Consider the following 18,430-nt stretch of genomic DNA (forward strand, 5'->3'; position numbering starts at 1 on the left):
GCATTATTAAAGACTCCGAGATACAATTATAAATAACATCGAAGAAAAAGATTTTACCGTTGGTATATCCCTAGACTTTCGCAAAGCTTTTGATAGCATGAAACATAACATATTACCAGAAAACGTACACGTGTATTGTATTAGAGGCATAGGATTAGAACTAATGCATAGCTGCCTTGAATTTAGATTTCAGTATACTTCCTTGAGAGGGTGCAGTTCTGAAAAGAGCATAATTAAATACGGTGTACCATAAGGCTCCATTTTAGGGCTGTTATTTTTGTTATTTACATAAATGACCTAACCAGCAATGACACTGACAGAGGAAATCATACTGTACGCTGGTGACACTAACGTCTTTTTTTCCGGAGCAAACCTTCACGAACTAGTAGTTACCGCAACCGAGGGGTTGCAAGAACTTAGCGAGTGGCTCTATCTACATAAACTAGACTTAAATGCAAAAGAAAAAAAATTACAGTTTTTTCTAAGAATAAGCGAACAGATTACGACGTAAAACTATTTTTATTGAGGATCGCAACTTGAACATTTCTCAAGCCATTCGTTGCTGGGAGTTACATTTCCCAAAATCCTAAGCTGGACACAGCACATAAATAAGGTACGCACTAAGGTTCCACGATCTGTTGGCTTGCTACAATGGATCCAATGCTTTGTACCAGTCAGGCTTCTCAGACAACTGTGCTGTTCGTTTGTGCACTCGCATCTTAGCTACTGCCTCTTAGTATGGAGAAATGGTTATAAAACAGATATAGAAAAATTGGCAGTACTGCAACGGCGGGCTGTTCGGTTGCTGAACTTCTCAAAGCAATACACCGGATCTTATATATTAATGATCCACCACAACATTCCTAATATTAGAGACTCTTACAAAACAAAGATCTGCATACGGCTATTTCAAGAGATCTCCAGCAACACTGAACTGTTTTCAACGCGTTACCTTAGTAGAGAAACACGATACAGCCTACGTCGCACATTCATAATAAAAAGAAACCAAGGACAAAATATGGCAAGCAAACGATCGAATATGAAACCATGTGTTTATGTAATACGTACCCTAACATTGTTGACAAAGCTATTAATTGTAAACTAATTCACAAATTTAAACATGAAACAGAAAACATATTATTTTCCGATCACAGTGTGTTTAACGATTGTTGAGTTTCTTTGTTTGATGTCAATAGTGATGTTATTAATGTTATATTCTCAACGTATAACTTTTGTTAATAACAGAATGTTATTTTTTGCAGTGCTGTATTTATTTAGTTACTTGCTCTTTCAAACAGTTGATACGTTTGAATGTGCTTAAAATTTTGCTGTAAATAGCTTTGATGTTTTGTCTTATTACTTGTACTTTGTTTTATTAATCCACTGCTACTTCTGCTGCTCCAGCTAGGTAAAAAGGCCTTAGTCAGAAGGATTGCGCCCTCCTTCTGCCTTACCTTGCGGGCAAAATTTGTATTTGTCTTGCCCAAAAAAATAAATAAATAAATAAAGCCCTTAATATCTGCTCATATGCACTCCACCAACTCTTTATTCTTCTCTGTGCAATTATTTCCTCTCCACAAATACGTAAGGCCAAGTCAAGTTTTTTTCTCACTCATCGTACCTGATAACCAAAGATGCTCTTGATATTTTGAATTTACTCTTTTTCATTTGGCTCCGTGATGGATGAGCATTCCAACTCACCCTCCCTTACTTTCCGACTTAGTTCAATTGCACCCTTCGCAAACAGAATTCTCAATCAGTGGCGGCTCTTCCGAGTCTCTAAGGCGCATTTCTGTCACCGCATACACCCCTATTGGTTCTCTATAAACCTGCTCCTTAATCTCTGCCCACTTTTCCTTTCTTCTGCCGCCCTGTATGTTTATGTAGCTTATTGCGTGGCTAGCTCTCTTTCTTGCTTTCCTCCTTTTCTTTTATTGACGGCGATGCTATCCTGAGGTTCCCTAATGGAGCCTTCTTCATTACTACATGCTCTTTCCTCCTGAGCGCCCGTGGGCCTCCTAAAGAAGCAACAGCGCTACCAGCAAGTCGCCAACCCACTTCTCGTGCAAGCCTGTAATTGAAGTGGATCCAGACTCTTTAATATCCACCACACCTTCTCACCTCCCTGTTTACTTCGACAACCTCAAAACCTTTCCATCGACTCATTTTCCATATCGCCTCATTAGCAGCCACTACGGCTAATTGCACGTCACTGTCACGTACAGGCACCTCCGCCATGCTCCGTCGTTTCCCTAGCTTTACCGCAGCAAGCACATGCTTCTTCTTCCTTCTTATATCTCGCCTTATAGGTGCGTGTTCTAAGGCATCCCGATCTCGCTTCGAAAAGTAATAAGCTTCGCTTTGAGTTATAATAATTGGTTTCTTTCCTGATTTCATTTTTTCCTGTTAAGTAGTTACTCGTAGCAAGTTTCCTTTCCATTGCCGCCACTCATGAGATTATTTCAGCCTCTCTGACTTTGTGCTTGACGTTCCTTGTTGCTGTGTTGCCCACCCTACAGGTCGCATACTTGCTGGTAAGCTTCCTAGTTCTTTTCCTCCACTGTGAATCAATGTTTTTCCTGTACAGATACCTGAACACTCTCCCAGCCCATTAACTTTCTTCCATATTCCTCAGCCGTTCTTCATACTCAAGTTTACTGCGAGCTTCCCTCACTTCAAAGCTAGTCCAGCCCATATCACCCTGCATAGCTTCATTTGTAGTCTTCCCGTGAGCGCTCAATGCAAGGAGGCCTACTGACCTTTGCTTCCCGTCGAGTCCTGATTGTACCCCTGATTTAAAGCAAACAACCGCATTTCCAAAAGTAAGTCCAGGAACCATTACACCTTTCTATATACCTCGGGGACCTCGTACCTATTGCGTCCCCATAGCATTCGGTGCTTCATTATACCTGCATTTCTCTTCCCCTTTACTCTTATGATTTTTTCCTGTGTTTCCATATATATATTGCCTTCGTTTATCTATATACCAAGGTATTTATATTCTGTTACCGAGGTACCTCATGGCCCTGTATCTCCACTGTCTGTTCCCTGTTTTCATTGAATACCATAACAGCTGATTTTCTAACACTAAATTTCAAACCTAAATTGTTGCCTTCCCGTCCACATATATTAGCCAGATGTTGCAAATCACTGTGCTTGTTAGCTAACAACACAGCGTCGTCCGCATCAAATAAACCTGGGAGTTGCTGCTCTACTACTGTACCCGCCTGTTTGTATAAGAGATTAAACCTGATATTACTTCCTTCTAGCGCCCTGTCCATCCTCACCATGTACATCATAAACAGCAGCGGGGATAAAGGGCACCCCTGCCTCAGTCCCTTGTTGATATGAACTTTCTCCTCGCTCCTCATCCCTTCCCATTCAACGCAAACGGTGTTTTCTAGGTAAATCTCTCTCAAAAGCTGAAGCCAGTCGTTACCTAAGCCTTCCCCTTTCAGGATATCCCACAAAATGTGGCGGTCTACGTTGTCGTAGGCTCCTGTAATGTCTAAAAAGGCCACATACAACGGCCTGCTTTCTACTTTTGATATTTCAATACACTGAGTGAGAACAAACAATTTATCATCCAAACGCCTACCTATTCTGAAGCCATTCTGAAGCTCTTTCAAAATGCCATTATTCTGTGTCCATGCTTGAAGCATTAATTTGATTTCCTGCATTGCTAGCCTGTATATTACCGATGTAATGGTCAACGGTCTCTACGAGTGAATTCTGTCTTTTTCCCCCTTACCTTTATAAATTAAATTCATTCCACTTTGTCGCCAACTGTCTAGTATTCGTCTATCTTTTAAAGTTTCTTCCACTGCTTTCACGGGAGCTTCCTTACTTATTGGTCCTAGCTCATTTATCCGCCTAACGGGAACCTCATCTATCCCTGTTTCTGTGCGCTTAGGAGTTTTCTCTTCCGCTTTCTTCCAGTTTAAATTCGTCAGCACCAGCTCCTTTGCCACTTGGGTCTCTTTCATGCTCTTTTTTTTCTTCAAATACAACCTCGTCATTGCCTTGTAAAGATTCGGCTGTTACTTTTCGGATGTAATTTATTGCCGCTTCTTCTTCCAGTCTGTTTTCGTCTTCGTCTAGGATATGTTACTGTATTGTTGTTGACTTCCTGCCTAATAATTTTAGGTGGTTCCAAAATATTTTAGGTGCGACATTCTTTTTCTCATGTATTTCTGACAACCAACTTTCACTTTCACCTTTTAATTTTGCTTGCACCAGTATTTGAACCATAGACTTTTTCTCCCGGTATACTTCCCGTTTACTGGTTACTTTATCCTGTGGCAACTGCGCCTTCTTTGCCTGCCTGTGCTCTCGAGATGCTTTCTGTCGTTCGGCGATCGCTTCTCGTATGTCCTTGTTCCACCAGCTTTCCGGTTTCTTTTTTCCTTTCCAACCAACATGTTGTTTCTCTTTCCGCATTTCTGTCGTTATTACACTTAGAAGCTCACCATACTCCCACTCCTTACTTGGCCATCTGCCAAGTTCTTCCTCAACTATAGTGACTATATTTGCTGTTTGTTCATCGTTCAAATTTGGACTGGCCATTTTGCCATCCTTGCTCTCTTTCCCAACTACATATCCCATTTTCAAAATGATGCGTTTATGGTCACTCCCTGTGCTGCTAAACCCTTCCTCATCGATGACCATTTCTCTGAACTTGTCATGAATTCCTTCTGTCATCAGGCAGTAATCCATGGTCGATAGGCGGTTTCCCACTTCGCACGTGATCTGTCCTTCACATGTAAGCCCTGTATTCACGATAACGAGGTTATGTTGCTCACAAAGGTCTAGCATTGACTTCCCGTTATTTTCGGTATAGCCATCTAAATCATATATGTGGGCATTCATGCCACCTAATAGGACAATTTCAGCGACATTCCCGAAACCCTTAATATCAGCGCTTATGCATTCCACGAACTGTTTATTCTTCTCTGTGCAAGTTTTTCCTGTCCACAAATACATAACGCCCAGCCAAGTTTCTTTCCCACTCATTGTACCTGATAAGCAAAGATGCTCTTCACATTGTGAATTTACTCTTTTCCATTAGGCTCCCTGATGGATGAGCATTCCGACTCCCCCTCCCTTTCTTTCCGAGTTAGTACTGTTGCACCCTTCCCAAACACAATTCTCAATAACTGGCGGCTCTTCTTAGTCTCTAAGGTGCGTTTCTGTAGCCGCATACACCCCTATTTGTTCTCTATGTAACTGCTCCTCAATCTCTGCCCACTTTTCCTTTCTTCTGCTGCGCTGCATGTTTATGTAGCCTATTGCATGGCGAGCTCTTGTTCTTGCTTTCCTCCTTTTTCTGTTATCGACGGCGATGCTCTTCTGATGTTCCCCTAAGGAACCTTCATCATTACTATCCACTCTGACCTTCTGAGCGCCCGTGGGCCCCCTAAAAAAGCAACAGCACAACCACCATGTCGCCAGCCCAGTTCTCGTGCCAGCCTGTAATTGATGTGCATATTCTAATTGCACAGCGCCGCCTCGCGGCAGCTGCGAGCGGCGGTGGCGAAGCGGGCGGCCGATGGCCTGAGGAGATTATTGGCCAATGCACTGAAAAATAGAGGAAGCACTGACCTCGTCCATCCTTCCACCACCGAAAACCACGTCTCCACCGGCTGCGTGGGAGGGCCCTGCCTTGCCGGCGGAGGATGATTCTGCAACATCTGCAAAAAGGCATCGTACATAAAATTTATTTGAAGTTTCTATAAACTTCCTGTAAACTTATGTTTGAGCTTTGTACCATAGAAATACGCAGAAAAAGATGCTCAGAAACTTGTTGGTGGTTGCCATTCTTTCGGTCTATTGGTGGCTTGCAAACTTCGTCAGGAGCTAACGGCCGAGAGTGCTCCCAGATAAGTCGACAAGCAATTTGAAAGATACATGTGGTGTACAGCAATTCCAGAAACTCCAGAAACAAGCCTGTATAGGATCTCCGTGTTAGCACTGCCTGGAGGACCACTCCGCGATTGCTATCTTGTTGTTGTGTCTTGTCGGAAACATGAGTTACGAACCTCCCACATTAGTAAAACAATCTAGCCGGGCATTAGATGGCCTAAATGCTCGTCTTGAAGCAAAAACAATAATGAAGATGAGAAGCATTACATAAAACCATTAATGGAAGCAAGGATACAGATAATTCGGCGGTCGAAGGAGCACAAGCACGACGTGCTGAAAAAAGATTGTCTGAATACGTCGAAAACGAGCGAAAATCGATAATTAACCGACGGGATTAACACGAAGTTTGAAGAATTCAACACATAAATAAGTGACCTGAAATATTATACGAGGATCATGAAAACTGGAAACCAGCAAATTGAGCTTAAATATAGAAGAAAATAACTGATAGATGTGCAAGAGTAAATTAACTTCATCCCAGTACGAGAAACAGGTAACTTTTTGTCCGTGATGAAAACAGCTTCTTCTCATCTGAAGGTCGATGTTAACGAACCTCACCTAAAGGCTGTACACAGAGTGTGAACCAAAGAAAAGACAAAACTCCACATCATCGCTCATTTCACTTCCCGAGCCTTCAGACATAAGTTCTTTCGTGCTACGAAGAAACAGACTGTCTACATCAATCCTAGGCACTGCAGGTTGCACCCCTATTTATACCATTGATCAGCTATGTCCAGCTGACGAAGTACTACTTGGCAAATGACTCAAGGTCATGCATAAAAATAATTCGAAGTTCACGAGGGTACAGAGGCCAGATCCAGACGCCACCCTGAATGTGACGCTCTCTTTATGCATTTGAAATAGGCATTACGTTAAGCGTTGTTTATCGCCTGCCTAGCGCTACTGCCGCAAGCTTGATATCTGCTATAGAAGCTGTTCAAGACCATTTAGTAGCCCTCAGTATTCCAATAATTATCTGTGGTGATGTTACCATAGATCTGCCTAAAGATATTTTGCTGCTTGAGTGATATAATGTAATGAATATGGTTTTGACTTTACGCGAACAAGTGATAATTGTTCTTCTCAGCTTCATCACATGATTTGTGAAATTTACAAGACTCTCTGCCGAAATGCACGTACGACATTATCATTTCTGTCCCGTGTCCCACTATTATGCTGATACCATATACTATATAGTTACATCATTCTAGCCTAACTTAATGAAAACGATCGAGTCAAATGAACTATGGTACTGTGCACAATTTACTGGAATCTTTATACGACAGTAATTTCCAAATTCACATGGAACTTTTTTGGCTCTACTATGAAAGTAGTTGGTCATGCAACGCAACATTACCAAAGCCCTAATTACACGGTAGCAATGCATCCGTGAATATGACGCGACATTCTGGAAGCTATAAAGGAAGAAACTACGTACAACAATAGATAGATATAAAACAAACACCCATTAAAAGACGCAGTTCAATTACGTTATAAATAACTCAGTTGGAATGATAAGAAAAGCTGAGGAACAGTAGTACATGAGTGAGTGAGTGAGTGAGTGAGTGAGTGAGTGAGTGAGTGAGTGAGTGAGTGAGTGAACTCTTCTTAGGTCTAGCAAAACGCGATAAAACGCGCAACCGACTAATCCCACGACGGGACTGACAGATCTAGCCTGCCGGCCCGATCGCGGGGGCGCTGGACGGCCAGGATTTACAGTAGTACAGTGCTAGGACTGCCGAAGAGGCCTGTGAGGTCAAGCAAGTATGAAAAACCTCTGCGTGTAGTTACGCACATAAGTCAGAAAAAGCACCTCACTTCTGGAAACCCTACTGCGAACACAGCTGATGAGTCAATAGTAATATCGGTATCAACGTTTCTGCTCAATTTTTATCAGGCCTTGATTATCGGCCTATATTATGACACAAATTACTTCATGTTACAAATGTCAACTGTCAGCAAATTAGGTGAGAAATCCTCCAATTTCCGCCTAATAAAGCTGTTTTCTCATGACTATATCCCAGCGAAGAGCCCTGGACATTGGCTTTTACCCAGACATAATCAACATTGCGAGAGTGGTCAATGTATACAAATCTGTATCCCGAGACAATCCGAGCAGTTATTGACCAACTTCAGTATTTAGCATATTCCATACGCTTTCCAAAAGAACTAGGCCTCGCATTAGCTCATTTGTAAGTTAAAACGAAAGAATTTGTCCTGATCAGCACCTGTTTATTACCGATAGACCAACATTCAGAGTTGCATTTAATCTCACACAGCTAACTGAGAGCTTGATAATAATGCAATTGCTGTCTGTGTTTTTTGTACATCAAAAAGCGTTTTATACGGACTTGCATTAGATTATATTTAGAAGCTTGCGACCCATATTATACGAAATGTCTTACAACTTCAAGGATTCCAGAGAACTGGAAGAATGCCAAAATTATACTAATCCAGAAAAAGGGAGACGTTAAAGAATTGAAGAATTACAGGCCCATTAGCTCACTTCCAGTATTGTACAAGATATTCACCAAGATAATTTCCAATACAATAAGGGTAACACTTTACTTTAGTAAACCAACAGAACAGGTTGGCTTCAGGAAGTGATACTCTGCAATGAATCACATCCATGTCATCTGCACAGCACAATCAACTATATGGCTTTCAGGAATTATGAAAATGCATTTCATTCACTAGAAACACCAGCAGTCACATATTCATAACGTGACCAAGGGGTACGGAAAGCAAACGTGAATATCTTAGAAAATATTCCCATGCGGTAGGGACGGTGAAGAAAGCAGTAACACTGTTAATCACGAAACTAACTTTTATTCGGCGAACCTGTGCCCACAAAAGTACATTACAGTCTAAGCACAATGACAGTGGCGAACACAGTCGGCAATCAACAGAATCTGATCTGCCGGTCAAGCGCGTCGACTATTACACATCAGTCATCTAAGGTTGCAGAGTAATCGCTGGTGCTCCAAAAAGTTCTACACAATTCGCGTAGATAGAACCATCAATAACATTCCGAAAACTTCCTATACATGCGGGCGCGTCCGGCGCTGAGCGATAACATTTGTTAGACGGTGAAAAGCCGTCGCCCGAAAAAAGGTAATCCAGTACACATGTCAATGCCGCCATCTCAAAAAGCGTCGTCCCGATTCCACCACAGTATAGCGAAAAACAGAAGGAGGCTTAATAAACAAAGCTAACGAAAAAAAAAAGTCAAACGAAGCCTAATGTGACACAGTCCAAAAAAGTGCAAAGTTCAGCTATGCAAAGTCCCAAAGTTCGTTAGCACTGCTAGAAGGGCTTAAGCCGCACATCATGGACTATTTCAGGTCGTGAGCAGCGCCGCTGTGATAGAGAAATGGCGTCTGACACGACCTCATAGTCGAGTGCGCCAGTGCGTCAGATGATCTTGTAGGCTCCCAAATAGCGGCGCAAAAGCTTCTCGCTAAGTCGTAGTAGGCGTATTGGGGTCCAAACCCAAAGACGTTCGCCGGGCAGGTACTCGACGTAGCGTTGTCGAAGGTCGTAGTGCCGGCTGCCGGTCGTCTTCTCGTTCTTGATTTGCAGGCGGGCGAGCTGTCGGGCTTCTTCGCCAAGATCACTATAGCTGGCGACGTCAGAATTCTCTTCGTCGGTGACATGCGGCAACATGGCGTCGAGAGTCATGGTCGGGTTACTTCCGTAAATCAGCTTGAACGGCGTCATTTGAATTGTTGCTTGCACTGCCGTGTTATAAGGGAACGTTACGTACGGCAGGACCGCATCCCACGACTTGTGCTCGACGTCGACGTACATTGCTAGCATTTCGGCGAGCGTCTTGTTTAGGCGCTCCGTTTTACCATTCGTTTGCGGGTGGCAGCTAGTTGTCCTGCTGTGGCTTGTCTGGCTGTATTTGAGAATGGATTCGGTGAGCTCTGCTGTAAAGGCCGTTGCTCTGTCGTCGATCAGGACTTCAGCGGCACCCTGTCGCAGCAGGATGTTCTCGACGAAGAAATTCGCCACTTCGGCTGCGCTACCTGTCGGCAGAGCTTTGGTTTCACCGAAGCGGGTGAAGTAGTCCGTCAACACAACGATCCACTTATTTCCGGTTTTGACGTCAAAAATGATCTCAACAAATCCTCGTCGATCTGCTGAAATGGTCGGCAAGGAGGCTCGATCGGCTGTAGTAATTCCGCTGGCCTTGTGGTGGTGTCTTGCGTCGCTGACAGACTCGGCGTTTCTTGATGTAACGGCCGACGTCGGCAGTCGGGCGCGGCCAGTAATGCTTTTCCTGCATCCTTGGTAGTGTCCGGGAGAATCCAAGGTACCCAGCGGTCTGATCGTCATGTAGGGCGTGCAGTACTTCTGGAGGCAGCGCTGACGGAAATACAGGAAAGTAGTTGGCGCGGACTGGTGAGAAGTTCTTCTTTACGAATAGGTTGTTTTGAAGCGAGAACGAAGACAATCTCGCCTAAATGCCCTAGGGGCAACGTCAGTGTGCCCTTCCAAATACTCGACGAGGTTTTTCAGCTCCGGGTCTGCTCGTTGTTCAGCGAAGTTTTCCGCGCTTAATATTCCAAGGAAGGCGGCGTCATCCTCGTCATCTTGCGGCGGCGAGCCAATGGGGGCGCGCGATAGGCAAATGGCATCAGAGTGTTTTCGTCCGGACTTGTAGATTACAGCGACGTCATATTCTTGCAATCTGAGGCTCCTACGCGCCAGACGTCATGAAGGGTCCTTTAATTTCGTTTTCCAGCCCAACGCGTGATGGTGGCTGACGACTTTGAACGGCTGCCATAAAGGTAAGCGCGGAATTCGGCTGTGGCCCAAGTGATTGCGAGGCATTCCTTTTCGGTCGTAGAATACTTGCCTTCCCTTTTGACAGCGATCGGCTAGCATATCACCCGTTAGGTCCGCCTGTCCTGTGCACTAGGACGACGATAAAGCCTAGGCTACTGGCGCCAGTGTGGATTTCTGTATCACCGTCCTCGTCGAAGTGCGCAAATACCGGTGGCGACTGGATGCGTCGTTTGACTTCTTGCAATGCATCGTGCTGCGGCATTTCCCACTTTAACTCGACATCATATTTTGTTATATGAGTCAGCCGCTCAGCGATGCGTGAAAAGCCCTTGACAAGGCGCCTGTATTAGGCACATATGCCGAGGAATCTACGGACTGACTTCTTGATTATGGGCTGCTGGAACTTTGCGAATGCAGCTGTCTTCTGCGGGTCGGGCGGACTCCAGATTTGCTGATGACGTGGCCCAGGAACAGAGGCTCATTGTAAGCGAAACGACACTTTTCTGGCTTCAGAGTTAGCCCTGATAACTTGATGGCCTCTAGTGGTGTCGAAAGCCGCTTAAGGTGATCGTCGAAATTTCCGGCGAAGACGACGACGTCATCCAAGTAAACAAGACAGGTTTGCCACTTCATTCTTGCTAAAACTGTGTCCATCACGCGCTGGATCGTTGCAGGTGCCGAGCACAGTCCAAATGGCGTACCCTTGAACTGATAGAGGCCATATGGCGTGATGAAGGCGGTCTTTTCTCGAACTCGCTCGTCGACTTCTATTTGCCAGTAGCCAGACTTGAGATCCATCGAGGAGAAATATTTTGCGTTGCAGACCCGATTCAGTGCATGGTCCACCCGTGGGGGGAGGGGATACGTCCTTCTTCATGAGCTTGTTGAGTCGACGTTAATCAAAGCAGAAACGTAGGGTTCCGTCACTTTTCTTCCTTAAGACTACAGGATATGCCCACGGGCGTTTCGATGGCTGGATGATGTCGTTGGCCAGCATTTCGTCGACTTAGTGGCTTATAGCTTCACGTTCTCGCGTCAAAACTCGGTAAGCGCTCTGGAGGAGTGGTCGAGCGCACTCTTGAGTTATTATATGATGCTTTGCAACTGGTGTTTGTCAAATCCTGATGAAGTTGAAAATCAGTCTCTGTGCCGTCGTAGCAGACTGTGAAGCTGTTGCCACTTAATCAGGGCGAGACTTGCATTTATGTTGAAGTCTGGTTCGGGAACTATGGTCGTCGGCGTAAATGCGGCAAAATTCGAGAGAACAAACGCATTGCTAGTATCCACAATTTCTTCGATGTATGCGATCGTCATGCCCTTGTTGATGTGCTTGAACGCCTTGGATAAGTTTCACGGCACCACTTTTGTTTTCCCTCCGTGCGGCCGAGAGATCCCTCTTGCGACGCGAATTTCGCGGACAAGCTGCAGCCATTGGTCACACTCTATGACACCTTCTACGTCTGCGGGTGTTTCAGTGTTGACAGAAATAACAATGCTGGACCGTGGCGGGATGCTCAATTGATCTTCGAGCACACTCAAGGCACGCAGGCTAGAAGGCGTCTCCGCCGGTATCACTTGGTCTGCGGACAGCGTTGTCGACTACGACCTCAGGTCGATGATTGTGCCGTGCTGGTTAACGAAGTCCATGCCGATAATTATATCTCGCGAGCAATGTTAGAGGACAACGAACATGCAGGGTAGGTGCGCTCATGAACTGCAATTCTTGCCGTGCAGACTTCCATCGGCTTTATGAAGTTTCCTGAAGCTGGCCGAATTCGACGGCCGTCTCATGCAGTCTTGACTTTGTTCAACTCGGCGGCGAATAATCCAATGATGACAGGGTAGTCTGCTCCAGTGTCTAGTAGTGCGGTGTCGTCGTGGCCGTCGAGAATCACGTCGAGAGGGAGAGAAATCGCTTTAAAATATAAAAACAAAATATTGATGCTGTCAGTCCAAGGTGTGGCTCGCAGCATGGCGGATAAAGTCCCCAAGGAATCGAAAGGAATCGTAAGGATTCGCAAGGTGAAGGCGTTGGTGAGACGACTATATTTGGTCAGGGGATGTTGGGAGCCGGAAGTATCATATTGACACGTGTTCTTGTTTGTCTTTATCGGGCGACACGTTTCACCGCCTAACAAATGTTATCGCACAGCGCAGGCTGCACCTGCATGTATCGGAAGTTTCTGGAGTGTTATCGATACTTCCATCCACTGTCTGTGACCGAACCTTGTGTGATCTGATTGCATGTGTGCGCGACGCGAATAATGTAGAACTTTGTGGAAGACACGCCGGTCTCAGCCATTACTCTGGAACATTCGACGATTGATGTATAACAGCCGACGCGCTTGACCCGCTGACCAGATTTCGACGATAGCGGACTGTGTTCGCCGTTGTCGCCATTCTTTGAGTGTAGCCTCTTTTTGAGGGCACAAGTTCGCCCAATAAAACGCTAGTTTAGTCTTTCCCAGTTTGGCTGCTTTCTTCAGCGTCACTACCAGGTGACATGTACGTTCTTGTACCAAACGCCCGGGCAAAGCCGCGATCCAAGCCCGAAGCCCGAGGACAAAACCAGCATCGCCCAACACCAGCGCGCTGGCCGCAGACTGCAAGGACTGCCCCCAGAGCACGGACTTCTACCTGACGCGACAAAAAAGATCGTGGCCAAGAAAACCCCAATGGCTGCCCCAGCGTTCCCCGTTATCCTGCAAAAACCTCGTGACCCACCGACCTTCCATGGAGCAGCTACAGAACACCCGGATTCCTGGCTGGAGACCTAGAACGAATCGCGACTTTCAACAACTGGGACTCCGACGACAAGCTGCGGCATGTATACTTGGCCTTATAAGACGCCGCCAGGACGTGGTTTGAGAACCGGGAGTCGGCCTTGACAACATGGGACCTGTTCCGTAGCGGCTTCCTGCGCACCTTTACGAGCGTCGTGCGCAAGGAAAGGGACGATGCCATGCTGGACGCCCGAGTGCAGCTACCTAACGAGAACGTTGCCGTCTTTATGGAAGAAATGAGCCGTCTGTTCCGCCACGCCGACCCGGTTATGCCTGAGGAGAACAAAGCCCGCCTTCTCATGCGTGGTGTGAAGGAAGAACGTTTCGGCGCAATGATACGATGCCCACCGAAGACCATAGAAGAGTTCCTTCGCGAGGCCACCAGCATCTAGAAGACACTGGAAATGTGGAGCTGGCAATTCAACCACCGCTCGAACTCCACGAACTATCAGGAATTCAACCACTGGCCACGGACGATCTGCGCGAGACCATCAGGGCCATTGTGCGCGAAGAAATGCGCAAGGTCTTGCCTTCGTCGCAGCCTCAAGTGGCCTCGATCGCCGACATCGTGAAAGTAGAGGTACCGCGATCGCATGGAGTTCCTGAGGTGCAACCACAATTGCCGCAGCCCCAGCCAGAAGCGATGACATACGCCGCAGTCGCACGCCCTGAAGGTCCCCCTCCGCGACCGCGCCAGGGCGCTGCAACGCCGCAATTCCGTCGTCCGCCGCCGCCACCGCCAGCATGCCCACCCGTCACTCAGCGCACCTACACGAGGCAGACGGACATTTGGCGAGCCCGCGACCTCCGCCCGCTCTGCTATCACTGCGGAGAAGCCGGCCATGTGTACCGCCGATGCCCATACCAGGAGATGGGACTGCGAGGTTTCGCCGTTAATGCGCCGCGGCCACAGATTGGCGAACGACCTCGCGATATCGCCGACTACCTCGCCACGACTCAGTGGAGCCCTAGACGACCCTCCCGTTCGCCGTCACCAGGCCGCTACATGTCGCCTCAGCGCCGACCATGCACTGGCCCAGCCCGTGACCGGTCTGCGAGCCCATATCCGGAAAACTAAAAGCAGCAACCGATGGAGGTACAGTTGCTGTTCGTCGAACTGACGAATATCCTTCACCGCCGACGAAGACACCGAGGAAACTACCTCGACGACGTAACGACACGCCGCCGTCCCGACGAAGTCTGGAAGCAAAGCATACGTCGAAGAAACACGACTTGACGACGACACGTACCAGCCACAGGCCAACGCGACGCAGCCATGATCCGACACCACGACCCAACTGTAACGCAAGACAAACAAGCACCGACCTCGACGTGCTTCTCGACAGCCCCGCAGTCACCGCCTTAGTGGACAGAGCAGCCGATTACTCCGTCATGAGTGGACCCATTACCGCCCAGTTGAAGAAAGTTAAGAGTGCATGGGAAGGCCCTCCAATTCGGACCGCTGGAGGACACCTCATCACGCTGACTGGAATCTGCATGGCAAGAATTACCGTTGATGTCCAGACTTACCCTGCCACCTTCGTTACTCTCCAACAGTGTTCACGAGACATCATTCTCGGCGTGGACTATCTGAACCAGCACAGCGCAATCATCGACATGAAGTCGAATTCGATAACACTGTCGGAACGTCAAGCGATACCGCCAGAGAGCTCTCGTAGTCACCAAGCCTTAAGCGTGCTTGAAAGTCACGTCAGCATCGCGTCCCGCTCTAGCATTGTCATCGTCGGCACCAAAACACCTGCCGACGTAGAAGGAGTCATCGAGGGTGACCAACGTCTATTGCTAGACCGTGAAATTTGCCTCGCGCGAGGGATCGCTCGATTGCACGGAATAAAATCCAAAGTGTTCCTGACAAACTTCAGCCAGGAGTTCAAACATTGCTTGTACACAAACATTGCTTGTACATTGCGGAAATTCTGAAAACCAGTAATGCGTTTGTTCTCTCGAATTTTGCCGCATCTACCCCGACGACCATAGTTCGTGAACTAGACTTCTACAAAAATTCAAGCCTCCCCATGATTAAGCAGCAACAGCTCAGAAGTCTGCTCCGACGATACAAAGGCTGCTTTTCAACGTCGTCGAGGATTCGACAAACACCACACCAGTCGCAAAGCATCGCATAATAATCGAAGAGTGCGCTCAACCACTCCGCCAGAGCCCTTACTGAGTTTCGACGCGAAAACGCAAAGCTATAAGAGAACAAGTCGACGAAATGCTGCGCGACGACATCATCCAGCCTTTGAAAAGCCTGCGGGCATCTCCTGTAGTCTTGGTGAAGAAAAAGGACGGAACCCTACGTTTCTCCGCCGATTATCGACGACTTAAGATCACGAAGAAGGACGTATACCCGCTTTCACGGATAGACGACGCATTAGGTCGGCTCTGCAACGCAAAATACTTCTCGTCGATGCATCTCAAGTCTGGCTACTGGCAAATAGGAGTCGACGAGAGAGGTCGCGAGAAGACCGCCTTCATGACCCCAGACGGCCTCTACGAGTTCGAGGTCATGCCATTCGGACTGTGCTCGGCGCCTGCAACGTTCCAGTGCGTCATGGACACGGTGTTAGCAGGATTGAAGTGACAGACCTCTCTTGTTTAGTTGGATGACGTCGTCATCTTCGTCGGGAAGTTCGACGATCACCTGAGGTGGCTTGCGACAGTACTAGAGGCCGTCAAGTCATCAGGGCTCACTCCGAAGCCAGAGAAGTGCCGCTTCGCTTACGATGAGCTTCTGTTCCTAGACCACGTCATCAGCAAGTCTGGAGTCCGCAATGAGCCGCAGATGACTGCTGCCATCGCAAAGTTCCCACAGCCCGTCGATAAGAAGGGAGTGCGTCGATTCCTTGGCATGTGTGCCTACAACATACGCTTTGTCAAGGACTTTTCACGCATTGCTGAGCCGCCCACACATTTAACTATATGTGATGTCGAGTTCAAGTGGGAAACGAGGCAAGCCGACGCATTTGAAGAACTCAAATGACGAGTGCAGTCCCCCCCAGTACTTGCGCACTACGAGGAGGACGCCGATACTGAAATCCACACTGACGGCAGTAGCCCAGGCCTCGGTGCCGTCATAGTCCAGAGAAAAGACGGACTTGAACGTGTGATAGCTTACGCTAGCCGGTCGTTGTCAAAAGCGGGAAGCAATTATTCTACAACCAAAAAGGAATGCCTCGCCATCGTTGGGGCTACGGCGAAATTTTGGCCTTAACAATATGGCAGGCCATTCAAAGTAGTGAGCGACCATCACGCCTTGTGGTAACTAGCGAACTTAAAGGACCCTTTGGGACGGTTGGCGCGGTGGAGCAAAACACTGCAAGAATATTATGTCACTGTAGCCTACAAGTCCGCACTAAAACACTCTGATGCCATTTGCCTATCGCGCGCCTCCATTTACTGGCCGCCGCAAGATGACGAGGATGACGCCGCCTTCCTTGCAATATTAAGCGCGGAAAACTTCGCTGAACAACGAGCAGACCCGGAGCTGAAAAACCTCGTCGAGTATGTGGAAGGACACACTGACGTTGTCCCTAGGGCATTTAGGCGAGGATTGTCATCGTTCTCGCTTCAAAACAACCTACTCATAAAGAAGAACTTCTCACCAGTCCGCACCAACTACCTTCTTGTTGTTCCCTCAGGGCTGCGTTCAGAAGTATTGCACGCCCTACGTGACGATCCGACCACTGGACACCTCGGATTCTCCCGGACACTATCGAGGATAGAGGAAAGGTATTATTGGCCGCGCCTGAAGGCCGACGTCGCCCGTTATGTAACAACATGCCGAGACTGTCAGCGGCGCAAGACACCACCAACAAGGCCAGCGGGATTACTATAGCCAATAAAGCCTCCTTGCCGACCGTTTCAGCAGATCGGGATGAACTTTTAGCGACCCTTTCCGACGTCAACAACCTGAAATAAGTGGATCGTCGTCTTCTGCGTCGCTGAAACGAAGCACTACCGAAAGGTAGCGCAGCCGAAGTTGCGAAATTTTTTGTCTAGAACATCCTGCTGCGAGATGGCACCCCAGAAGTCATCACCGACAGAGGAACGGCCTTTACAGCTGAGCTCACCCTAGCTATTCTGCAGTACAGTCAGACAAGGCAAAGGAGGACAACTGCCTACCACCTACAGACGAATGGTCTTACGGAGCGCCTAAATAAAACCCTCACCGACATGCTAGCAATGTACGTCGACGTCGAACACAAGACCTGGGATGCGGTCCTGCCGTACGTAACATTCGCTTACAGCACGGCGCTGCAAGAAACCACACAGATCACGCCGTTTAAGCTGGTCTACGGCAGGAACCCGACGACGACGCTCGACGCCACGCTGCCGCACGTCACTGACGAAGTGAATCTTGACCTCGCTACCTACCTCCAGCGCGCCGAAGAAGCCCTACAGCTCGCCCGCCTACGGATCAAAAACCAGCAGCATACCGACAGCCGGCACTAAAACCTCCGACGACGCTTAGTCGAGTACCTGCCTGGCAACCGTGTTTGGGCTTGGACCCCGATACGCCGGCGAGGACTGAGTGAGAAAGTATTGCGACGCTATTTCGGACCCTACAAGGTCATTCGACGTATTCGCGCACTGGACTATGTGGTCGTGCCAGACGACATTTCGCATTCACAGCGGCGCCGCGCACAATCTTAAGTGGTCCACGTGGTGCGTCTTAAACCATTTTACGGACGCTGACGAACTTCCTTATTTTGTTGTTCTCTTTGTTACGGGTGTTTTTCTTTATTACTTTCGTTTGCAGCATAGGGTCGACGCTTTTTCAGAGGGGGGTATTGACACGTGTACTTGTCTTCATCGGGCAACACATTTCACCGCCTAACAAATGTTATCGCACAGCGCAGGACGCGCCTACATGTATCGGAAGTTTCTGGAATGTTTTCGATGCTTCCCTC

General features: G+C 47.6%; 1 long non-coding RNA gene across 1 annotated transcript in view; it reads right to left on the bottom strand.

Moving 5' to 3' along the window:
• LOC126539824 (uncharacterized) overlaps positions 1–18,430 on the bottom strand; it is a 141,088-nt gene that overhangs the window by 32,565 nt on the left and 90,093 nt on the right. Inside the window, exon 2 of the long non-coding RNA XR_008614366.1 lies at positions 5,602–5,690. This is a non-coding gene — a long non-coding RNA (uncharacterized lncRNA). The remainder of the gene's footprint in view (positions 1–5,601; positions 5,691–18,430) is intronic.

The sequence above is a fragment of the Dermacentor andersoni genome, chromosome 2, assembly GCF_023375885.2.
Source record: "Dermacentor andersoni chromosome 2, qqDerAnde1_hic_scaffold, whole genome shotgun sequence".
NCBI classification, from domain to species: Eukaryota; Metazoa; Arthropoda; class Arachnida; order Ixodida; family Ixodidae; genus Dermacentor; species Dermacentor andersoni.